The sequence below is a fragment of the Artemia franciscana genome, unplaced genomic scaffold (genome assembly GCF_032884065.1).
Source record: "Artemia franciscana unplaced genomic scaffold, ASM3288406v1 PGA_scaffold_1178, whole genome shotgun sequence".
Lineage (NCBI taxonomy): Eukaryota > Metazoa > Arthropoda > Branchiopoda > Anostraca > Artemiidae > Artemia > Artemia franciscana.
This window is the reverse complement of record NW_027062616.1, coordinates 299189-325551: the sequence shown is the minus strand read 5'-3', so window position 1 is coordinate 325551 and position 26363 is coordinate 299189. Positions and strand designations below refer to the sequence as shown.

Here is a 26363-nt window from a genome sequence, read left to right as displayed (position 1 = left end):
ACTATATCAAATGGAAACCTGGCCGTAGGAGTCCTCAATTGTTGGATTAGGGTAAATTTGGGGATTCTTTCTTAAATTACATGTTTCACAAGTATTGACATAATTCTTCAACTTTGTTAAGGCTGAAGTGACAAAAAACTTTTGTTTTAACCTATGGAAAGTCTTATCTAATCCCAAGTGACCTCCCACATCAGAATGAAAAAATTCAAAAGAGGGTATTTCCAAAATTTGGGGTAAAACTGGTACAATGGAAGTTTGATTTCTGTTATTGCTATTGGTCATTATTCTACATAATATTCTTTCATCCAACTCGTAATAATAATTATCAATTTCTTTTTTGAAAGATTTCATTTCATCAGAAAGCTCTTTATCATATAAGAAATATTCTATTAGAGCAGCGCAAGTATTGTCTTTCTTTTGATATATTTTTATATTATTTAAGGAAAGGGGGCTGTCTTTGGGTTCTTCCTCAACTGGGTTATTGGTTGTTATTTTTAAACTTTTATTTTTTGGAGCATATTTTGCTTATATTGTGTTTACTTCTTCGTTTTCATTTTTAGCGGGAGTATTATCTGGAAACCTACTAAGATAATCACCTGGGTTGTTTTGTTTTCCCTTAAGATGTTCAAATTCATAATCCAAATCCTTGATTTTTAGTACCCACCTTGTGAGTACACCCGTCGGCTTTTTGAAAGTGCAAGTATTGCAGGGTTTTATGGTTGGTCCGAACGCAGTTTAAATTTTCTGCCTACCAAATAGTGTCTGAATTTGTCCAAATGATGAATAATGGATAATAATTCAAGCTGGGTAGCAGAATAATTACTTTCTCCGGGTGTGAGGGTATGAGAAGCGTACGCTATTACTCTTTCTTCTCCATTTATTATTTGGGATAGTATTGCCCAAATGCGCTTTGTTGAGGCATCCGTTGTAACAACGAATTGTCCTGTCTGGAAATCGGGTAGTGATAGAATAGGTTCTGAAGTTAAAGCCTTTTTTAAATGATCTAATGAATCCTGAGCTACTTTAGACCAAGTAATTTTTTGTGGGTTCCCTCTCGTGAGGTCCGTTAGAGGTTTCGCTACCTGTGCGTAATTCCTTATAAATTTTCGAAAATAACTCATTAAACTTAAGATTCCTCGTAATTGTTTAATAGTTTTTGGGGGGTTTTATATTTTTAACGGATTTTATCTTTTCAGGGTCTGGGGAAATTTGTCCTTGTGTTACAACTACTCCTAAGAATTTTTGTTTTGTTTGAAAAAGATTTTACTTTTTCTGGTCTACATTTTAAATTACCTTCTTTGAATTTCTCAAATACTTTTGCTAGGGTTACAAATGGTCTTCTGTGTCTTTGTCCATTGCTATGACGTCGTTAACAAAATGAATTATGTTATTTAGACCTCTTAATAAATGAAGTAGGGGTCTACACAATGCACTTGAACTAGTTTTTAGTTCAAACGGCACTCTTAAATATTCATAAGAGCTGCATTCTGTCGTAGAAAACGCAGTTTTGTTAACATCCTCCTCTGCTATTTTCACTCGATGATAGCCTTATGTCAAATCCAGGGAAGTAAATATTTTATTTTTATTAGATATTGAATCTAAAATTTCATCTGTTCTAGGCAGGGGAAATTTATCACTAACTACCTGTTTATTTAGGGCTCTATAATCTACTACTAGTCTAAGGTCATTATTTTTCTTTGGCACGAGTATAAAGGGTGCAGAATATGGACTTATGCTTGGTCTTATGACTTCATTCTTTTCGAGTTCCTGCATTTTATTTATTACCCTTTCTTTATGTTTATATAAGGAATTTGGTAGGGCTGCTTTGCCACTGGCAGCACCGTAGTTTGTATTGCGTGTTCATAAAATGGGATAAGTCCTATGTCATCTAAATAAAACATAAAAAATAACAACTTCGGTTCGGCAGAGTTTAACAAATTAACATATAAATTTAACATAAAAAATCTTTTAAAAAGGAACAGTATAAGCCAAAATATTAACAAAAAACCCTACCAACAATGAATCCGAAACAAAATGTAAATAAAAATGCAATCTTAAAATGTGCAATTGTATTGCTAGCTCTCTGTCTCCAAGGCCTTCTTTGTTTTCGTATCATCAGATGCAGATGTAATATTTCCTTTTCCCGCTTAAGCGCTTGACATGCGTTGAGCGTCTGTGTAGTTAAGCGTTCAATTTTCTGAAATAAAACAATTATAAAAGTATATATATATATATATATATATATATATATATATATATATATATATATATATATATATATATATATATATATATATATATATAAATAATAATTTTTGAAATAGTGGTCGAGAATTAGGAACGGCCTTGCCAACCTATATAGCGTTTGCGGCTCTAGCCGCAAACGTTTAGAACTTCTTCGTAAAAAATGGTTCTTTGTCAGGGATAATTTATCGGATAATTTCGCAATTAGGAAATTATGGATGGCAAACTGGAACATGTTTGTTCCTCGACCACGGCTTGCGGGGGTGCTTGTTATTATTTTACTTCTTTAATTTGTTTTCGAATGCTTTGATTAGAATTTTTTTTACTGAAAATACAAAGCTAAAAATTATTTTAAAAAGAAGATTGAAATTCCTGTTGGGCCAGCGTTATTTATAGAGGTATGAAAAAGCTTTAACGTTAAGGAATTATTTTTGCGGTAGAATATGTTAACAAAACAGTTCAACTTTTATGATTATTCTTGTTAGAAAAGATGATATGGGACTTACTTAGAATAATGAGCACTTTTTGACAAGGTAGGCCAATTTTTCAATTGGAGTCTGAGCAAACTTCCTGAAAGGTATTTTCTTTCAGGGATGTTTATTACGGATTGGTTCCTTCGCGAGGAGCAAAAAAAATTAAATTAATTTTTTTTAATCATATCTTGATTTTATCAGTAAATAACTATTTTTATTATACCCCAGGATGATAGATTGTTTATTAACAATCTATTAATAAAATTTTGGTTTTTTGACAACTCGGCCTGACCGTGTTGTTAATTTTTCTTCAGTAGACTCAGGTTTTTTCTTTGGCTTCGCTAGCGATATTAAATCAAATTCTTTATATTGTATCTTAAGGAATTTTTTACCCTTAAGTTGTGCCTTTTTAGCTTGGGCAGTTGCACTATGTGGTCTTATTCCTTCCACGTCTTTGAGCTTATCTGCGTCTGATTCACTGTCAGTATCTGAGGAACTAGTAGTTGTAGATTTAGTATATGGTTCTTTCTGAAGTAGAAGTTTGAGATTTAGGTGTTGACCCTGCTTGACCTTCGTAAATTTCTTCTCTTCGCAAAGTATAGGGTTTACTGATTGATTCGTCCTGTTGATATCTTGGCTCGGGGGAATTGAAGGATTCTTGGGAGCTTTGGGAGGATTCAAATGTTTTCTTGGGGTTCCTTCATTGTTTGAAAGCCATATCCTCTGGGGGGTGCGGAATTGATTGCATCATGGTTTCCTTCCAAGAAACCCAGTCCTTTGGTTTTGCTTTTGATACTGTTATGTTGTGATACTGTTGTTCACCCATGGCCGGACTAGCATTAAATGTACTTTTTCTAGTCTTAATTGGGTAATTAATAAGATCCATGGCTTCTCGTAATGTTTGTCTTTGGGGCTGGTTGACCTTTTCTGACTATGTCACCAGGGGTTCCTCCTCTGGCTCCTCATCTTCATCTTCCCTTTCGTGATCCGAACTTGCAAATACTAGGGGAGATTTGGGTACCCTGGGACATTTTCAAGTGTATGTCCAATATCTGGAGAACGCTTTGGCCAAATCGCCTGATTCTTCTACTCACTTAAGTGGAATTGCTTGGGCTTTCTCCCAGATTTTTTGTAGATTATTTTCTCGATCTATCTTTTTGGTACCAATGATTTTCCGGACCCTCCTCTTCTGTCCCAGAGTACCCTGACCCCAAGGTACTCTGGGACACGGTTAAGGGTACTCTGGGACACAGTGCACTTTTTGATCAAATTTCATTTATTACAAACCTATAGTCAAATTCAATGAAAATAAAAACATAATAAAAAAACTTGTAACATTATTCATTCAACGGGGAACTGCGAAAGGTCAATATCAAAAGTCAGGGCTTTCACAGCCCGTTCTGTGCCTCCACTAAGATTCGGTCTTGGTAGGCGTAACTCGATCTCATCTGTCGTGACAAAGGCTTCGTCCTTTGGCTGTGGAAATACGAATTTCCATGTAGGGACTTTCCGTTATAGGAAGTTCACACTGTACCCTTCCAGTTCAATCTCCAAGACTTCACCAGCATAATACTTTGAACTTTTCTTACTGACGTAACTAACCAGTACAAAATCGCCAGGCTTTATCTCCGTTGGTTCTTTCACAGTCTCTTCCATGTCACTCAGGTGTAAGGAATCATCAGTATCAGCACCGAGCTCAACAGATGCAGCATCACTACTGTCGCTAAAGCTAAAGCCACCTTTGCTTGATCTCTTTTTTATCTTGCTTTCTTTTCGTTATCTTCTGTTTTTTATTTTCCTTTGCTTCTTCCTTCTTTTTTCTCTTCAGGTCTCTCTGCCTCTCTGTTTCAAAAATGGCATCCTTAACGGGGGTTGCAGTCAAATTCTTGGACTGGCCAGGCTTCCTTCCTCCTTTTTTATTCTGAATATCAATTTGACGTTTAGGAAGGGGAAGTATTTGATCGAGCAGAACACAAACTGAACCACCAGCACCCACTGACTCCCTGTCTGACAGCCCACTGTCCGCTTGCGTTGATGAGCTGCTCCCTGCGCCGACATTGATCTGCACTTCATCTGTCAGATCGCAAGGATTGCTGACGGGAGTCAGGGATGGAAGAAAGTCTGATTCTTCCCAGACATTGGGATTAAACGGATGGATTCCTGGTTTAGAAAAACCACTCATTATGTTGGGTTGAATGCTTTAGGGAAAGCAACCCCAAGAAGTTCAGAGATTTCGTATTCCGTGACTGGTCTTCCAGGATGGTTTCTGAGCCAGTTTTCAATAGCTTGGTAGAAATATGTTTTAAGTGGTGAATAGACAGTCACATCAAGGGGCTGCAGCCTGTTTGACGTGTGTGGAGGAAATGTCAGTATTTGCAACCCCATCTCTTTCGCAGCAGAAATGAAGCTGTAGCTCATGTGACTATCATGGTTGTCCATGTGAAGAAGGACTGGTTGCTCAGGAGAGCACCTTACGTACCTTTTAAAGTGCTCAAAGTAGCCAAGGAATAACTCGGTCGTCATCCATGCATTTCCGGGCTTTCCACTGGCGACAGCTTTTGTCCCTGGTGGTGCCCCATCTAAGAGTCTGTCAACAAAGCGGGACCTTCCAAAGATAAGGTAAGGGGGAATGAAGCTTCCCATCGCATTGATAGTTCCAACCATTGTAACTAGTTTTCCTCTTTCCTGCGATGTAGTTGCTCCTAGCTGCTTTACACCTTTAGGGCTAAGTACCTTCCGGCATTTCTGTTGAACATTCGATAAGCCCGTCTCATCCATGTTGTAGATGCGGTCAGCTGGAAAATGAAACTTCGACTGTAGCTCTTCAAGATGTTTATAGAATGTGTCAACTGCAGCACGGTTGAAACCAAGGTTGCGATGAAGGCTGGTGCTTTCCGGTCTCCTCAAGGAAATTCTTGTATGTCTCTCCATGTAACCTTTATACCAGTCTTCTCCTGCTGCTTCTTTGTCATCCCATGATTTAGGGTATTTCAGGGTGTTCGCCTTGGCAAATTCCCAAGCTAATTTCTTTGTCCGTTTTTACATAAGTCCGTATTTCATTCGTGATGAAAGTAGAACATAAGATTCGAGTGAATCTTCCATTTAAGAAGAGAATACTTTTTTCACATCATAGCGTGGTGTGAAGCGAAATGCAACTTTTTCTTCGTCTGCCGACGCGGAATATGCCTTACAGTACCGAGAAAGTGTCGATTTCTGAACAGCATGCAGTGTTCGATGCGCGATACCGCTTCTTACACATAGACGTTGGTGCAAAAGGTAAAGAAAACGACAGTACCGTTTTCAAAAGGTCCAGCTTTGGAAAGGCCCTGGAAGTGAACAGGCTTCCAGTACCAGGTGATAAAGAGTTGCCGAATACCTCCTGCCCTTTGCCGCACGTCTTTATTGGCGACGAGGCATTCCCATTGAAGACGAATTTCTTGAAACCATTTTCACGATATGTTGACCTAACCACAGACAAAAAAAATCTTCAATTACAGACTGTCTAGAGCCCGTCGTGTCGTGGAAAACACTTTTGGAATCTTCGCCTCTCGATTTCGGGTGCTTAAAAGTACCATGATGGGCAAACTCGAGACCATCGATCACATTGTGAAGGCCGTGTGCGTTCTTCATAATTTCCTAATGGTGACGAATGCTCATAATGGAAACAGTTATTTCACACCTGTCTTGGTTGACCGTGAAGCAAATGGACAGATAATTCCAGGTTCGTGGCGGCGACAGAGCATACCTCTATTGCCAAGTGGTAACATTTCTGGAAACTTTTCAGGCAGAGATGCATTGAAAATTCGTGAGGCTTTTAAAGACTATTTTTGTGGAGTTGGTAGAGTGCCATGGCAAGACGAGGCTATTCTACGTGGAAATTTCTGATTATTTTTCTTTAGTGGATGAATCGCTTATTCATGTTATAGTGTATGTTTGTGCCCATTTTGAAAGTTGGCAAATAAATTGTCTTTGTTCCTTGTAGCTTTATTGCACATTGAAGAGAAAATATTCTATTGTAAAAATATATTTGTTGGGTGTTCATTGGTAAATTTGAATATTAACTTATTTTTTTTTGCTTTTTAAAAGGTTTATACATAAAGACTAGGAGCGGAGGCGTATTTCGCAAAAATTAATAAATTCTAAAGTGATCAGAGTGGAGCATGATTTTCTCTGTTGCTGCTCTTTGGATGAGGACCTACCAATAATTTAAAAGAATATATTTTATAACAAAATTGTGAAAGAGGCATTTATACTTGATTTAGGGTCTTGGGAGCACAAAATATTGATTTAAATTACTTCTTCGCGATTTATGCAAATATTTAATATAAGCTATAAGCATATAAACTGTTTCAGACAAACTGGCTCGTGATACTTCCCTATGTTTACAGAATTCTGAAAAACTAGTAATTTACTGAAAATAATGGTTTTCAAGCATGAACTGACTGAAGATCAAGTTAAAGGGTAGACAATGTTTTCATTTTGATGTCCTTGGTACTTTAAATAGTTTTGTTCTGGAAGAAGTTCATGTTGATAAAACCGTTAATTTGTTAAATGATTTAAAGTGAGAGAGAATTAAGTAGGCTTCAACAACAGTGGTTTATTTTGAATAGCAATAAAACTTGCTTTAATACCGCTCCTAAAGTAAAGTTGTGTATAAATTAAGCCACTTTTGCTGCGCAAGTTTACTATTCAAAATAAAGAGCGGGGGAGGGGCTAGTTTTTCCCATTGAGAATACCAAAATAATTTCAGTAAAAAAAATAAATAAAGATAATCTTTGAAACATAGGAAGCACAGTTGCGCCACTGTGCTTATGGCAGGAACATTCCGATCTGGTTCTCCTCCATCAAACTCACCCTGAAGCTTCTGTACTGGCTAACTTAAAATAGACCCAAAAATATTTTTGGTCATAAAATCTCGTCCCAAGCCTAGTCTGGGTTTTCAAACTTTCTTCTACACCCTTGTAGGTTATATTGTAAAATTATCTGAAAACCGGGGAAGCAGTACATCCCAAGAAAATGTAATCCAAGAGAAAAAAGCTGCTCTGTCATGATACACAGGCTGATTTGGTCTAAAACCCTTGTCTCATATTCTTTTCTTCCTCCTGTAGTATTTAGTCCCCGGTGCCTTACTTAAGTACGGTTGCTATTATCCCATCGAATACCTCAAGTCATGGTCTTATTTGAATTTTTATTCTCTTCTGTGCTTTCAATTTTGAATTTCAAATGTGTTTTTTTGTGACGTGTTTTACCATCCAATATTGTAAATCAAATTTTAATAAAAGGAACTCTGAAGGCTCTCATACAGGTAATAATTATCATTAAGTTTTGTTTAAGAGTAAAATAGCTACGGTTTAACCTGTTAGGCTTTTCTAAGTAAACAAACTGGACAATCTTTAACTTGTCATTAATTTATGCATAAATACCTTGTTTTTGAACAAATTTCCTACAACAAAATTATTTTTGAGATGCAAAGTATTTGATTATTCTATTCACTAAATTTTAAAACTTTTCTTAAAGTAAACGTGCAGGTTTTTTACTTGCTTTACAATTTTCATCCAAATCAGACTGCTTTTGTGGGGTTTCTCCATATTTTTAAAAGTCATTAAAATTGATTTATGGTAATAACTTTTAATAGGTACTTTAGGTTGTAAATTAAAGATGAATCTATATATCTGAAATTCAATTTCTGACTGTTTTTCAAATCATGCAAGGAAATCTCCCTTCCCCTACTGTAAAATTTTGCACATATAATCCACCGGGAAAATTTCCGCCCCGCCATAAATTCCCCCGTGGAAAATCCTCCACCCCCGCAAGAAAATCTTTCCAATTTTTTTTTTATTTACCAAGATTTACTAGAGGACCAGCTAAATCTTCCGTAGTGGGGCCCGGGCATAAAAGACGTTGGAACAGAGCTTTTGGGCCCCCCTCCCTGCAATTTAGGCCTAACTTAGCAATTGAGACACGGCATGTATAGCTCATTGTTTTCTGACGATATTTCTCATGTAGGTTTGCTTCATTATATCTATTAAGTGGGCCCCATATCACCTGGAGTCCAAAACTGCAATGTATGCCTCAGTGGGGCACCCCTAACTCTGGACTAGGAGCTCGAATCATGAGATGTATTACAAACTCGTTATACTGAGAAAAGTAAAAAAAAAAAACTAAACTAAAAATGGAATTATTTATAATAGCAGACTAACTTAAATCTTCTCATCTGACGTTCAAAGTCAGATGAACATTACAAATGCACTCGAACTAAAGGAAGTTATAATTTCAACTAGAATCTTGAAAAAGCCAAATTCAAAATCTACCACTTCTCTAACCAAACACTTAATATTAGTAGGTCTTTTAATGTTTTTCAAGCTTTTCCATCTCTTCTAAAACGATTGAAGCAAACTTTGCTTTGATTCTTGTTTGCACAAGAGGTGTGAAGCTGTCTAACTGGGCAGCCAATGACTGGCAGTATCCAAAATTCGGCGACTGGTTTTGGTTCATGGGGGTCTCAACGATAGTACGCAGGGCTTTTGCAGCCTCCTCAATAAGGACATCTGCACTTGACTGTCCTTTAACTGGTTCTTTTTTTGTCTTCTTGACTGGGGGCTCTCGTTCTGGTAAGGCTTTATTTCTAGTCTGCTCGGAACTTCCGCCCGAGTCATCTGCCCCTTTGCCTCCTTGTACAAGAACATTGGGATTGGCATTGCCTTTGGAAGCTCTCGGTGAGGCTTCACTTCTCTGCTGCGGCAAGTGCAAGGCCTCTGTCACTTTAAGGCCCTGTACTTGAATAGGGCTGACAAAGTCCTTCGAAGGTCCAGGAACGGGTGAGGCTTCACTTCTCTTCTGCTGCAAGTTCTTGTGCAAGACCTTTATCGCTTTAATGTCTTGTACTTGAATAGGACTTGCAAAGCCCTTTGATGGCCCAGGTGAGGCTTCCCCTTTTTGCTGTGGCAAGTTCTCTCTCCCTTTGAAGCCCTGCACGTGAACAAAGCCTTTTGAAGTTGTGCAGTAAACTTCTTGCAGGTCATCATCGCTTTCTGGCTCCCTTTGAGCTCTTTTGAGGCCGTTCAAAGTTTTGAGCACTGTCAGATTCAATATCTTGCCCTTTCCCTTGTCTGACAGTTTTACTCTTTCCACAGAGTCTCTTTCTTGTATGGTATAGACTGGAAGGAAGGCATCTCTTAATTCTTCTTCACTGTACTCACTGCTTTCCCCAGTTGCCGCCACAACCACAACTTCCTTGCTCATATCAGGAAGATTTCCGCTGGTCCTGAAAAAAGGGAACCTATTAATCACAAGTTTCCCCCCCCCCCAGACATCAGTGACGGGATGACTTCGTTAAGTTTTGTCCGACTGCTAGCACCACAACTCTCGAAAGGGTTGAAATATTTTGTTCAAACTTTGAGAGGATACAAAAACAAGACCAAAGGTTACGATGGGATCCCAAAAATTCAATATTTGATCCAGACTCGACCTTACTCTTGACCCAAAGAATCCTCACACCAAGTTTCATGAAAATATCTCATTCCCTTCGAGAGTTATCGTGCTTACAGACGGACAATTTTTGCGATGTCATAGGTATCCCTCCACTTACGTTTTGGGATTTCAAAAATTCATATTTCACGGTGCATGTAGCTGACGGAACACAGCTGACGTATCCTGTTTACAGCTTCAAATATGATTCGTAATCAGCTAAGTCTGAAGGAATATTAAAAAAAAAATCCAAGCTGACGTGACAGTCGATTTACGGATAAAAATATGAAGACGTGAACTTCCTATTCTCACCGGACAGGTAGTTTGCCCAGAAGCAAATCCCTGAAAAAGATTGTTTGCCCCTAACCCAGGTGAAGCCCAGGAAAATATTGTTTTATAAAAAAAAAAATAATAATCAAAGAATACTATTTGTTCTCGCCTCAGAGGGATAGTCCAACTGGAACCATGACAAAACAGGATGTGTATGGATGAACCAAAAAACTGCAAGGCACGACTTTCTGTATTAACACGACTTCCTCTTGCTTATTCTGCCTTTTATAATTTAGTTTCCATATGGAATTACAAGCTTACTTCTTTATACTTTTTACTTCTTACTTCTTTTATTTGTAAGTTTTCCCACATTTTAACCACGGCTCGTTCAGTTTTTCAAATGTTTTGGGCCCAGCCGCCGCGTCGGAGAGCAGGAAAGCTGGACATAGTCGACAAGCGCTAACAAGAAAATCGCTATTTTCTCGTCGACAGTAATGGTGTTTCCGAAACAAATTTCTACCCATTTCATAGGTTAAAGATCATTTCTAGGCAAGAGTTGTGCTTTAAAAAAAGTCAAGAAAATCCACACAGAAGACAGAATAATTGTAGTCTGTATGATGTAATGCTGTAGTCTGTTTTTCTTAAAACAGTCGTTTTCTCAAGAAAAATAGTCAATAAAAATGACAACCCAGTCGGTAAATACCTTGACCCCCCAGACATTTTGGCTAGTATGGTAACACCTCTGCTCATGATACTTACTTCCTTGGGTTGTAGTATTTGATCAGGAACATCAAGTATCAGAACAACGGCCAATTAATATTCTCATCCTCTTCTCCATCTCCTCCACTGAGCCTTCCTTCTTTTCTCGCAGAGTAGCGCTTCATGAATTCTCCGCGAACATATGACCATGATTTTCTACACCAGTCCTCTGAAAGTAAGAATTTCACTATTAAGAACCATTAACATATTTCTTAAGTAAACTCAGGAATGTATGTTTGAACAGTTTCTTAAATGTAAATTAAATAAAAAAACAAGTTTTTTTAACTGAAAGTAAGGAGCGACATTAAAACTTAAAACGAACAGAAATTACTTCGTATATGAAAGAGGCTGCTTCCTCATCAACGCCCCGCTCTTTACGCTAAAGTTTGACTCTGTCTATCAATTCTTCTTTTTAAAACAGTAAAAAACTTTAGCGTAAAGAGCGGGGCGTTGATGAGGAAGCAGCCTCTTTCATATACGAAGTAATTTCTGTTCGTTTTAAGTTTTAATGTCGCTCCTTACTTTCAGTTAAAAAAACTTGTTTTTTTTTATGTAATTTCTGAACGTTTTTGAATTAATGTATGTTTTGATTTTGGCTCTCCGCAGAGGAATAATTAAAACGAAATTTGTATTTTTTTTTTTTTTGGCTAAATGGCTTTCTCATAATTTTGATCGAATGATTTTGAGAAAAAAAGAGCGGGGGAGGAAGCCTAGTTGCCCTCCGATTTTTTGGTTAATTAAAAAGGCAACTAGAACTTTTAATTTTTTACGAATATTTTTATTAGTAAGAGATTTACGTAACTTATAAATTAGCTTACGTAAAGAACTTTTGTATTCTCATATTTTTATTACATATATGAGGGGGTTCGCCCCCTTGTCAGATCCTCGCTCTTAACACTAAAGCTTAAATTTTGTCCCAATTCATTAAGAATGACCCCAGAATCACAAAAGCCGTAGAATAAATAGTTGAAATTACTAAAAACACTTTAACGTAAAGAGCGAGGTATTAGGAGGAGGTGAGCCCCTCAAATGGGTAATAATTTTTGTTTGTTTTAAGTTTTAATGCTGGTCCTTACTTCCAGCTGAAAGTACTTTTTCATATTTATTTTTTCATTGTTTTTTAAATAATGCTAGTAAATCCTGCGCTCCCTTCATGGAGATTTTCATCCCCCATGACAAATTATCGATGGAAAGTTCCCCCAGCATATCCCCCTCTTCTCAACCCCTCCCCCAACCAAAAAAATCCTCCTGAAAACGCCTGTACACTTCCCAATAACCATTACTATATGTAAGCATTGGTCAAAGTTTGTAACTTGTTGCCCCTCCCATGGGGACTATGGGGGAGTAAGTCGTCCCTAAATACATAGTTATAAGGTTTTTCGACTACGTTGAATAAAATGGCTATCTCAGAATTTTGATCCGTTGAATTTGGTAAAATAATTAGCGTGGGAGGGGGCCTAGGTGCCCTCCAATTTTTTTGTTCACTTAAAAAGGGCACTAGAACTTTTCATTTCCGTTAGAATGAGCCCTCTTGCAACATTCTAGGACAACTGGGTCGATACGATCACCCCTGGGAAAAAAAAAACAAAAAAAACAAATAAACACGCATCCGTGATCTTCCTTCTGGCAAAAGATACAAAATTCCACATTTTTGTAGATAGGAGCTTGAAACTTCTATAGTAGGGTTCTCTGATACGCTGAATCTGATGGTGTGATTTTCGTTAAGATTCTATGACTTCTAAGGGGCGTTTCCCCCTATTTTCTAAAATAACGCACATTTTCTCAGGCTCGTAACTTTTGATGGGTAAGACTAAACTTAATGAAACTTATATATTTAAAATCAGCATTAAAATGCGATTCTTTTGATGTAGGTATTGGTATCAAAATTCCATTTTTTAGAGTTTTGGTTACTATTGAGCCGGGTCGCTCCTTACTACAGTTCGTTACCACGAGCTGTTTGAAACAGTGCAGTTTCGGACTAAATGGTAGAATGAATATCCAAAATACAAATTCAGGTGTTTTCAGAGGCTCTCAATTACCAATCTAACTTCTTGTTAGTTTCATCACAACAAATGCTTGAAAATGCCAAAGTTTAAAGTCAACAAACATTCAAATAAGCATACCTCTACTGCAGACTGACGGCAACACCCAAATATAGATGTTAACTAATCAGATATCACTAGACAGTCAACCACAAACCCCTGATTTTTGGATACCCTATGCCAAACGCTAGATATATCTAACATTTGGCATAGCCTATGCCTAATGCTGGACACCATATACTAAATGCTGGATACCTGTTGGTACTCTAACCTTGACCTATCTTACTGCAGGTGAATTCTGATTGGTTGATTTCTGAGCTTCAGTAAAATCATCAATATTTTATTGAGAACAGGTATCTAACATTTGGCATAGGGTATCGAGCGTTAGGCATAGGCTATGCCAAATTCTAGATATATCCAGCGTTTGGCATAGGGTATCCAAAAATCATGGGTTTGTGGTAGATTGTCACTAGTTGCATTTTGCAGATACCATGTTATCTGTTACCATGCTAAATGGATCTGCTGTTAGTTCTTTCTGCGGTTGTCCTTCAAAAATGACAATTGCCAAAATTGCATTTTGAATTCATCCCAAAACATAAACTGATATTCAGTCACATCACTAAGGTCCAAACTTCTTTACGGCCAATCTAATAAAATCATCGGCTCTTTTGTTGGTAATGATGAAAGTGAGATGACTTTCTCAGATACCATGGTCAGTTACCCCAGTTGGACTGTGGTACCTGAATATCAGATACCCTGACAACTGCAAAAACACATTTTGAACCCCAAACATTATTTCATTAAAATCAGGAATTTGTTGCAGATTTTGCAGAATTTGTTACAGAACAATTTGTAGAAGTGTCAATTATCAAGGAGGTCTTGATATCCACCAGAATAGTTTTATTATTATCTTTTTATTTATTAGTATAATGTGGGGTTTATTAATATAATGTGTGTTCAGTGCAGGGTAGACCAGAAGAGTAGCACTTGAACAAACTGTTCATTGTCGATAACTGTTGTCCTTGTTAACAGCTAATGAAAATTAATACTCATACATGAATCGGCTTCATTAATTGCATAATTATAGGAGGGGTATGCAACCTCGAACTTGGCCTAAAAAGATTATAAGGAAATTTTGGTTCAGTCCTAGCAACCAGTCATACACAAATCCTCAATTTTGAGGCATGGAGCCCCAATGTATGGGCATGGTGCTCATAGTCTGGGGTACCATGCCCTGCAGCAAGGGCATGGTACCCCAGTCTGCCACGAATTCCTGATTTTTTATTACCCTATGCCAAAAGCTGGATATTATCTAGCTTTTGGCATAGCCTATGCTTAATGCTGGATACCCTATGCTAAATGTTGGATACTGTTCCCAACAAAATATTAATGATTTTACTGCAGCTCAGAAATTAACCAATCAGTACCTGTAGTGAGATAGGTCAGGGTTAGAGTACCAACAGGTATCCAGCGTTTGGCATAGGGTGTCCAGCATTAGGCATAAGGGTATCCAAAAATCAGAGATTTGTGGTTGCCTGTGGTACCTGGTGGTACCCCCATTAAAATCTGTTTAAACGGTTAATTTCCATTTCAGATCCTGGTTCTAACTGACAATATGGAAACCCGCAACGACCTGGGACCTCTTTCGGAATGCACAAAGTTTCCTTGTAAGATCTTCAGGCCAAGTTTGAGGTCATATAAATTTGTGGTTGGATACCCCTCCGGTAGAACAATTCCTTTTAAGTAAATAACCTAAACCCCTACCCCAGCCAAAAGCGTACACGAGGGGCCTCCAACCTTAATTTATATAACCTTGAACTTAGCCTTCAAATCTTACGAGCAAATTTCTGTGCAGTTGTAAAGAGGTCTTAGGTTATAATCTTGCAGGTTTTGATCTTGACAGTTTAAAACTGAACCAAAATTTCCTTATGTCCTTCTTAGGGCAGAGTGAAGGGGCCATGTAAGTTCAAAATTGCATACTCCTTATAGTTTTTCAAAACACTTTTTAAACAAGTTCTGTATTGTCGGCAAACAGTATTTTATTTACATTTCCGTCAACGCTGTACTAGAAAAGTCAAAGGAAATGGGAAATAGTGATACAAAACTTGCTTTCAGAAAAGCGGTTGTGCAGCTGACTTCACAGACCAAGGTGGGCATTTATGTAACAATATAGAAGAATTTTTGGTAAAAATCTAGTTAAGTGACTTCTTGCTATCTTGGAAAGGGGTTAGGTTAGGAAAATGAAACTTTCAGGGATGGTTCTACAGGCTAAAGTATGTCTTGGGAAGGGGTTCTGAAGTACATTCCTCCACTCCTTTATCTAGAGGGCGCTGACCTTTGATGACATTTAAAAATATGTGTTATAAAAGTGAAACCTTGCAAAATAGATCTTCTGCTTGAATGAAGTACAACAAAATTGTTTTCAGCTTCACAACTTTGCTCAATCCCAATTTATAAGGTGTTAAAGATATACAAATACATTTCCTAAATTTTGAAAAAAAAAACCATTAAATAGATTGGTAAAATTCTAGTTAATTGACTTCTTGCTATCTTGGAAAGGGTTAAGGTTAGGAAAATGAAACTTTCAGGGATGGGTCTACAGGCTAAAGTATGTCCCGGGAAGGTATTTTAAAGCACCCACCTCTACTCCTTCTCCCTCTAGAGGGCTCTGAAATTTGCCTACATGACAGGTTTGCCTATTGAATTTCAATTACCTATTATTAATTTCACTTTGCCTATTGAAATTTTGACAACACAATATTTTAACAAAATGTTCAGTTACTAGTTGCTTTTTCTCTGCCTTTAGTTCTGAAAATGCAATTCCTCTTATTTGAGCAGAATTTTGAGCCATATCAATGTTTTTTTTTTTAACTTAGGAAATGTATTTGCATATCTTTAAAACCTTATAAAATGGAATTGAGCAAAGTTATGAAGCTGAAAACAATTTTGTTGTACTTCAATTAAGCAGAAGATCTATTTTGCAAGGTTCCATTTTTATAACACACACATTTTTAAAGGTCAGGGCCCTCTAGAGGGAGAAGGAGTGGATGTAGTTGCTTCAAAATACCTTCCCAAGACATACTTTAGTCTGTAGATTCATCCCTGAAAGTTTCATTTTCTTAATCTAAACCATTTCTGAGATAGCAAGAAGTCAATTAACTAGAATTTTACCAATAGAACTATAGGGCATACTTTAGCCTGTAGACCATCCCCAAAAGTTCTAATTTCCTAACTTGGTTCATTCAGCTGTTCTGAAATCTCAGCCCAAAGCAAGTCTTTTAGCTTTGTTTTCTTGTAGTCTTGGTGAGCAGTGTCATAAATACAAGGCTTGCCCTGCACCAAACAGATTAAATCAGTAATTTTGGGATGATTCTTCACTGACATGTTATTTGTTTGTCGGCCAAAATCAACAAAACTGTAAATATTCTCGTTCTTCTTGCCTACACATCAAGCAGAATTGGTCAAAAACGGTATCGGTGAAAGGAATCCTTGCTGGTCGCTAGACTTTTTTTCTACCCGGATTCACGAACGGAATCCTTTCAAGTGGACCAGAATTCCTTTGTCCGCGACAGGAATTCTCGTCCGTGTAAACGCGCTATTACCTAAAATCTCTGATGAAAGTGTTTCTCGATTTCTTCAGGAAAACACATGCATACTTACTGATAGATGACACGTCGTTCGTCATTCAGGCGGGATTTTTGAACAATTTTTTTTTCACAAAGGTACCATGTCCCATCTGACCCTTGTCCCATCTTCTCCACATCTCCCCTATACAATACTCGTCATCCGAACTTGCAAATACTATATTTCTTACGTCGTCGGGGTATTCTTGGTCTTCATCTTTCTCCTCCCAGAACGACCTGTCGCTCTCTATTGTGCCGTATTCACTTATTTCTTCATCCTCCTCGTCGTCGCATCCGGAGGATATATCTCTAGGGAATTGACTCAATTTTGATTATCCTTTTTCAGTTAGTGCCAATTTTAAATGACAATTTTAGGATAGTTAGGGTACTTGCATCATATCCAGCAGTTTGTTGGTTATTGATCCTCCATTTTAGGCTCACTTAAATTTTCTTCTCCAGATTATTGCGAGGGGATGTTTGGAGTCTTTGCTTCTCCGACAACTAAGAGGTAATACTTGGAGGCTTTGCTTCTCTCCATGGAAACACAATTTTACAGAATGTTCACAATTTGTATGCAAAAGATTGTAGTTTTGAAATTCTGGCAAAATTATATCCGAAAATAAAAATTTTGGAACACTCAGAATAGTTAAAATAACCAAAAAACAGTTAAGTGATTAAAAATACTTATCAAACTTACATTGCGAACGTCCTTGCGTCGCTCTCCTCATGATATTTGCGGTGAATCGTACGATTATCAAACAGCCGAAAAACAATGAGGCTCTCCATGTCATTTCCTTTTTGGCCGCCAAGGTCAAAAGGGTCAGAAGAATCTCATGCCGTTCACTTTTTTTGTACACGTAAATGAATAGGGGCCATCCGTCTCTGATCACATTTCGTATGGTTTTTGTTAAATACAAACAAAGTTTTACAAAACATAAATGTAATCCAAAAAAAAATTTCCACATTAGCACCACTAGATTGGTAAAAATTGGCATTTTTACACAATTGTAGTCTGCAATATTAGTTTAAAGTTCTCTTCGGAACTTATAATTGAATTTTTTTAAAGGGAATTGTTTTTTTTTGTTAATGTGTTTTTTTCGTGTATTTACTAAACGGTTTTTTTTTTAAGTTAGACATAATATTTTATGTTATTAAATCTTTATCCATTCATATTATTGAGGTATGTAATATGAAAGCTGGCTATTACAAATGCCAGTTATACTGTTTGCGAGCTAGGTATTGAGGAGGAGGTAACCTTCGTAATATACGTAATAATCTCTGTTCCTTATAAGTTTTAATGCTGCTCCCTATTTTCGGTTGAAAAAACTTGTTTTTTATTTATTTATTTGTGCTTAGGAACCAATATACCACCGTGTAGCAAGTTTTACTTTGAAGCTGGAATACTCTGTGCGTCGCTTTCAGTAGTTCTAAACGGAATGGGAATATCAGATTTTTCATTTGATAGCATGCATGTTAGGCCGTTCTGTGGCATACTACAGTTCTGTGGCATTAAACGACAGAAATTGGTTGCTCTCAGTAGCATAAAAAGAAAGAAAATAGACAAGTCACCAAATTAAATGGTTAAATTCCATACGTTTTACATATATGAACTTGGAACCTCTGGTAAACTTAGACGGGATTTTTTTGATTTTCTAGATTTTCATCAATATATCTTGTTCCTTACAAATAATGCAAATTCTACTAAGCTAGATCAACGCTGTCTTTAATTCTAATGAATTTTATATACTTGAAATCACCTAAAAAAACCATTTGAGGTTTTGATCCTGAGTAGTTTCCTATTTTAAATAGTTCCATAGCGAATAAAAGCCGAATTACATTATATCAAAAAACTGAATTAGGTTTTCAGCCAAGCACAAAAAACCCTCTAACATAAAAAACGAGACGCGAAGTGAGGTGGGCTCTTTATTTCTATTTGTATTAATTATTAAGAGCCGTTTTCCGTTTTTATTTAAAAGTATTTTTTTTTATTTTTGGTTTCGTTGTAAAATTTGAAAGTGTAAATAGAGCATAAATAATGGGTCCACACTCAATAAGGGTCGACGTACCTTCGACTAAGGACATTTTAGCATGGCTTGATAGTATGTATCAATCCCTAAATGAACTAAAGAATTCAATCACACAGTTTGTGGTGACAAACTGTAGGCAAGGAGGGATTCAGGCGAATGCTAACCAAAACTCTTGTAATTACCTGAAAGAATGAAAACAAAATCATCTTATGGTCTCACGATAGAGAGAGAAAAAATAAATTAGAGAAGGAGAGAGAGAGAGAGGAAGGGACACAGAGAGACAGAAAACGAGAGAGAGAGAGGGGGGAGCACAGAGATCGACAAGCAGACAGCAATAGCATCAATTGCATTTCCCCCAGATTTGTTTTACCCGGTCTCTTTCTTGCCCTTTGCGGGTCATCTAGCAGAGCTAGATTACGCAAAGGTATTGTCAGTAAAAAAGCAAAGCTTTCCTATGAATGTAAAAGCAAAGTTGAAACTTAAATCGAACAAAAATTATTTTTCTTCTGCCAGTTCAGTATATATCTGCAAAATTGGCACAAAAATCTATGATTGCTGCAAGAATTTTTCAGAGCCAAAGCTCAAATACTTTTATTATGAGGAGGGGGGGGGTTGTATAAATATTATAAATAAAATCATTCAGTTTATGGGAGATTGGGAAAATTTGATGCATCTATGTTGGTATACACTTCTTGAGAACAATCCATAAACTGCAGAAATACTTACCGAAAATGGTCTTCAGCAGGAGTTTTTACAGTGCAGCTGTTGAGTAGCCAAAGGTTTGCCTCTTCTTTGTTTTCTGGAAGAAGCAATACGCAATTTCAAAGTACAAAAGACAATGAAAATGAATACTGATTATTTTAATTTATTCAGCGGAAACCTGCACAGCCACACACACACATATATATATATATATATATATATATATATATATATATATATATATATATATATATATATATATATATATATATATATATATATTAGTGAATTATTTGAAAAATAATCGTATAGAAGGGATTGAAAAAAAAATTTGATTGAAAATTCATGATTGAAAAAAAAAAACCAAGCAAGAATTGAACGCTTGATACTCTGTTTTGAAGTCCAATGATCTACTAATACAGCCAAGGCAGTAAAAATCGAGCTTGATCTGATGGTATTTGAATTTTCGTGGTTTTGTAGTTTCAAATTTAGAATTCGTTTTGAAACATGTAAAAATCTAAAATTGAAATTTGCAAAAAATGTTTGAGAAAGGTTTTTATTATAGTTTCAAAAACAAAAGTGGATTCTGACCGTCTTAATCAAACAGTTCGTCGTAACGAACTGTAGTAAGGAGCGACCAGGCTCAATAGTAACCGAAACTCTAAAAAACGGAATTTCGATACCAATAGTTCCATCGAAAGAATGATATTTTAATACTGATTTTAAATATATAAGTTTCATCAAGATTAGTCTTACCCATCAAAAGTTACAAGCCTGAGAAAATTTGCCTCATTTTAGAAAATAGGGGGAAACACCCCCTAAAAATCATACGATTTTAACAAAATTCACACCATCAGATTCAACGTATCAGAGAACGTATTGTAGAAGTTTCAAGCCCCTATCTACAAAAATGTGTTTAAAATATTCATTTGAAGTTTGTAAAGCGGCTTTAATGATTCAATGCCATAAAGTTTAAGATAGACATAGAGTGTGCTTTGATGAGGAGTTTACGAGAATTGATATTGACTGAGGAGCGAGCGTTCGCAACAAACCGAAATGAAATCTGGAGATTCCTCAGAGGGAAAAAATAGAGGTGCTTCAAGTTATCGAATCTCTCTCCAATAGTACTACATCTGAATTTTTTGGCATAAGCAATAAGCTTCTCAGGACCGCATCTTCCTGTACTTGTGAACCAATTGTGCATATAGCAAACCTGTCTATGACCAATGGAGACTTCCCAGAAAATATTTAAATCAGCAGTTGTTATCCTGATTCATAAAAATAAGGCAATCCGTCTGAAAAATGGACAAAAATTACTGCTTCTTGGTTATGCAACAGATTATTGAAGTACTGTTTCAAACAAACTAGCTCGTCATACTTCTCTTTATGTGTAGCATTCTGAAAAAGTAGCGCTTTATTGAAAATACAAAACCGGCGCAACAAAACAGTAATAGACACAGGAAAATTCTTGAGTGACTTGTAGAAAATAAAAAAATAATACATACAGCTTTCAACAATATTTACCGGCCATGAAAGCAATAATTTCGCTACACGATTTTAACTCCCTAAAAAAAGCACAAGAAAGCTTGGTTCTCAGCAAAACTCAGGTTTAGTTCAGTATCTTTGCCTGGTTATAGTTGAATTTATCAACATAGAGAAATTTTGAAATGGATTACGTATTCTTTTAACGTATGCTTTGTGGATGGGGACTGTTTTTCATGCAATTTTGTTTATTACTGAGTAAATTAATCTATAAAAATATACAATAAGTATCATAAGCCACAAGGCGACAGGTTTGACTGGATTCTTTGATGTCAACTCTATTTGGTAAAGAATCTTAATAAGAACGGTAGAAACTGGAACTAGGGTAATATAGGAACTAGTATTATTTCCGAGCCGCGGTTCCCCCTAAGCCACGGCACCCGGAATACCTCTCACAGTTATCCCCCCCCCCGCCCACCTGGGAACGGTTCTTGTTGGGGTAAAGTAGAGTGGAAGTGCCGACAATTGTGTTAATTAGGCAAAAATGTTCTGCATATTATGAAGCATGAATTACTCTCTTAACACTTTTCCTTTTCAATCAAAACAGCCTCATTTGTAGGTTAGCCAAATATCTTTATTTATGATTCTAAATAAGTTTTAGATTGCCTGGTATAATTTCTTCCGCCTTTTCAGAACTCTCTATTTTACTAATGATTAAACCTATAGTAAAAATTAGGATATCAATACGAACTACACGTTCAATATATTCATAAAGAGTTTCTGTTGAAAAATATGAAGAAGCCATAGAGAAAAGTAAGGCAAATTAAGTTAATACCCCCCCCCCCCCAGCAAAAAATAATATTCCTGACTCTTGGCTCAAATTGAAGACCAGCCAGTTCAGCTTCTTAAACTGGTGATCGTGGTATTCTTTTGTCTGAAAACATCGAGGTTCAAAATTTGAGTTAGGGTAGCCTTCTGTCTCTCAATTCTCTAGAGACCGTCGATTGACAAAAACCCTTCAAAAGATACCTTATTGAAGAGCATCTATCGCAGATTCCGGATCAGAATATTCCAGAGAGGAAAGAATGGTAGGGCGTAGTTGAATTTAAACTAATCGCTTAAAAAAAGCTCTTCTCCTAGTTTCATAGTCTTATACATTCCGATAACTTTATCGGAATGTTCTCAAATTTTGAGATCAAAATGACCACTGTACAGTTGTATATCTATAAAAAAGAAGTTTTTTTCATAGTTTCATAGTCTGATACATTTCGATAACTCTATCGGAATGTTCTCAAATTTTAAGAAAAAAATGGCCACTGTACAGTTGTATATCTATAAAAAAAAACTATTTTTCTAGTTTCATAGTTTTATATATTCCAGTAACTCTATCAGAATGTTTTCAAATTTTGAGAAAAAAATGACCAGTGTACAGTTGTATATCTATAAAAAAGAAGCTATTATCCTAGTTTCATAGTTTTATATATTCCAATAGCTCTATCGGAATGTTCTCTAATTTTGAGAATAAAATTACCACTTTACAGTTGTATATCTATGAAAAAGAAGCTATTTTCCTAGGTTCATAGTTTTATACATTCTGATAACTCTATTGGAATAATTTCAAATTTTCTGAACAAAATGGTCACTTTACAGTTGTGTATATATAAAAAACAAGCTATTTTCCTAGTTTCATAGTTTTATACATCCCAATAACTCTATCGGAAAGTTCTCAAATCTTGAAAACAAAATGACCGCTATACAGCTGTAGATCTATAAAAAGGAAGCTATTTTCCTAGTTCCATAGTCTCATACATTCCGATAACTCTATACGAATGTTTTCAAATTTTTAGAACAAAATGACCACTTTACAGTTGTAAATCTATGAGAAAGAAGCTATTTTCTTAGTTTCATAGTTTTATACATTCCAATAACTCTATCAGAGCTTTTTCAAATTTTAAGAACAAAATGACCACTGTTTGGAAGAATAGAAAGATAAGTATGCAAACCAAGATTAGAATATTGGAGGCCATAGTGATGACAGTGGTCAAATATGGCTCTGGAGCATGGGCACTCCGAAAAGCAGATGAAAATTTACTAGATGTTTTCCCGAGAAATCGCCTACGGATTGTTCTTGGTACCCGGCTGACTGACCGTATTTCAAACAGTAGGTTGTACGAAAAAGGTAGTTCAATCTCGCTTTCTAGGGCTATAATAAAAGAAAGGCTCAGACGGCTAGGCCACGTTCTACGGATGAAGGATGACAGATTACCGAAGATTGTCCTTTTTGGCCAAATGTCTGGGGCTACACGGAAAGCAGGTCGTCCTTGTCTGGGTTTGGAGGATGTCATAAATAAAGATCTAAAGGAATTGGGAACTTCCCGGGAGGGTGTAAAGAGGGAGGCTTTAAACAGATTAGGTTGGAGGAAGAGCGTTCGTAGCTGTGTTGGCATCAGGCGGCCTGGTGCTGCAGTGAGTTATTAGTAGTAGTAAATACAATAATCAATACAAACAATAATAAAACGGCACGTAGAGTTTCGATTTCCAATGGCACCGAAGAGGGCTCATTGGATTGGAAATCAGATGTTCTAGTACCTCTTTTAAGAGTCAAAGCAATCGGGGGCAGCCGACCCCCCCCCCCCCCCCCGTCGTGTTCTCCAAAAATGCATTCAATAAAAATTCAAGATACCATTTGATCAAAAATAGTAACAAGGCCTTTGGGGTAGACAAAAACCTCCAGAGTCTTTGGGTAAGGGTTGTAGGTTATGCGCCAGGGACATATGAGGTTTTTATGGAAGGAATGGTCATATGAAATTTAGAAGCTCATTTAAATTGAAATGCAGAGTTCTGATTCCCTTTTAAGAGCAAAACATGATGGAGAGCAACTAGCCCCCCTCCCTGAAATCCTCTTTTACCAAAAAAACGCATTCAATCAAAACTGTGACATAGCCATTTTGTTACATATAGTCCAAAAATTATATAACGGCGTCTTTAGGGTGGATACAATCCCCTAGAGCCCGTGGGCAAGGATCGTAAGCTGTGCCCTGGGCAAATAAGTATTTATGGAATGGGTTGTTGCATAAGCTTTGGATAGGATGGCGCTCATTTGGTTGGAAGTCCGAAGTTTTAGTGCCCTTTTTAAGAGTCGAAAAAGAATGGAAGGCAATCAACCCCCCCCCCTAAAACTAAACATGCCTAAACATACCTAACATTCCTTAACATTCGCCAAAATATATCCGATCGAAATTTTAAGACATCTATTTTTTCAGCCTAATTGAAAGTCTAGTAATTATGTCTTTGGGGATGTCAGCCTCCCCGCAGTCCCTAGGACAAGGGCTGTAAGCTAGGAAATTGGTTCAATGTTTACACACAGTATATGTTATTAAGAAAGGTATGCATGTTTGAACTTCACTTTCTAAGAAGAAGAAGGACATTCAGGTGAGTCACTCAAAGAATGTTGAGGGGAGTGTCGAACTAAATCAGAACACGTTATGTGTATAATAATTGCCAAAAGGGTTTAACAAGGAATAACTGGGTATATCAATTTGAAAAATTCAGGAAATGATAAGGGATATGATCAAAAAGGAAATATTTGCATTCTACTAATACTACTAAAACTACCACCCGTACTACTACCAGACTACTCTATTTACAGCATCGAGGGCAAATTCGAGATAAATCAGAAGACGCTATGTTCATGCGAATTGTCAAAATAGCGTATCTCAAGAATGGATTTGGGCGTTACGTTAGAACTTTCAGAGAATACTTTAAGGGGAAGATCATCTCAGCAAAAGGCAATATGCCCACACTACTGCTAATAAAACTGTTACTGGTGCATTCACTACTGCTACTACAACTACTTCTATTGATACTACTTGTAAGGCTAAGAGCACTGAGAGGAAAATTTTATAACATATAGGTTATCAAAAGGAAATATCAGCAATGTCATAGCAACAGCTAATTGTGGTAATTTGAAACTTCTATGACTTAATGAGAGGGATGTTCAACTGATCAAAAGGCAATACGTTAATACTATTACTAGTAATATCAATACTACTACCACGACTACATATTACAACTATGCCTAAAAGTAGTTTTTTTCCCAGGGGTGATCGTATCGACTGAGTGGTCCTAGAATGTCGCGAGAGGGCTCTTTCTAACGGAAATTAAAAGTTCTAGTGCCCTTTTTAAGTGACCAAAAAAATCGGAGGGCACCTAGGCCCCCTCCCACGCTCATTTTTTCCCAAAAGTTACCGGATGGAAATTCCCAGATAGCCATTTTATTCACCATAGTCGAAAAACCTAATAACTATGTCTTTAGGGACGACTTACTCCCCCGCAGTCCCCGTGGGAGGGGCTCCAAGCTACAAACTTTGACCTGTGTTTGCATACAGTAATGGTTACTGGGAAGTCTAGACGTTTTCAGGGGGATTTTTTTGGTATAGGGGGAGAATTGAGGGTGGGGGGGGTTCGTGGTAGGATATTTCCATGGAGGAACTTCTCATGAGGGAAGAGAATTTCAATGCAGGGGGCGCAGGATTTTCTAGTATTATTTGAAAAAAAACAAAGAAAAAATAAAAATGAAAAGTTTTTTCTATTGAAGGTAAGGAGCAGCATTAAAACCTAAAACGGACAAATATTATTTCGTATATGAGGGGTTTACCTCCTCGTTATACCCCACTCTTTACGGTAAGGCATTTTTAGTAACTTCAACTATTTATCATACCGCCTTTTACGGGACAAAATTTGAGCTTTAGTGTAAAGAGCGAGGTATCGACGAGGGTTGAACCCCCTCATATACGCAATAAAAACATATGAATATAGAAGTTTGTTACGTAAGTTATGTATATTTTTTACCAATGAAAACGTTTTTAAAAAATTAAAAGTTCTAGTTGCCTTTTTAAATAATTAAAAAATTGGAGGGCAACTAGGCGTCCTCCCAGGCTCCTTTTTTCTCAAAATCTTCCGATTAATTGCAAGTAATTGATATACTAATTTTGTTTTAATTATTTATGTGCGGAGAGCCAATATCAAAACATGCATTAATTCAAAAACGTCCAGTAATTAAATTAAAAAAAAAGTTTTTTAAAATGAAAGTAAGGAGCAACATTAAAACTTAAAACGAACAGAAATTACTCCGTATATGAAAGGGGATTTTCCTCTTCAACGCCCCGCTCTTTACGCTAAAGTTTCTTACTATTTTAAAAATTAGAGTTAAAAGAAAGTGTCAAACTCTTTCCTCCTATTTTCGAAAATGAGGTAAATTTTCTCAGGCTGGTA

General features: G+C 36.7%; 1 long non-coding RNA gene across 1 annotated transcript in view; it reads left to right on the top strand.

The window, feature by feature from the left end:
- LOC136041181 (uncharacterized) overlaps positions 1–26363 on the top strand; it is an 87831-nt gene that overhangs the window by 14958 nt on the left and 46510 nt on the right. The window lies entirely within an intron of this gene.